This window comes from Rhea americana, unplaced genomic scaffold (assembly GCF_003343005.1).
Source record: "Rhea americana isolate MKP2758 unplaced genomic scaffold, rheAme1 scaffold_7, whole genome shotgun sequence".
NCBI classification, from domain to species: domain Eukaryota; kingdom Metazoa; phylum Chordata; class Aves; order Rheiformes; family Rheidae; genus Rhea; species Rhea americana.
Window position 1 is genome coordinate 384,324 of NW_028186867.1, and position 234 is coordinate 384,557.

Genomic DNA, 234 nt, shown 5'->3' on the forward strand with positions numbered 1-234 from the left:
GAATTCAGATTCATAAGACATTGTAACCAATTTCTACATTCATTATATAAAGCAGTACAGGTGAAATTATTTTCTTCATCTTTAATATACAAAGAACCTCCCCCCTCCAAATAGCAAATTAAATGTGTATATATACATATATATACACACACACATATATATATATATATTTATGGACAAAATAGCCACATTTCCCTCCCTCCCCCCCCAGAAACTAACAGAACATTAGACCAG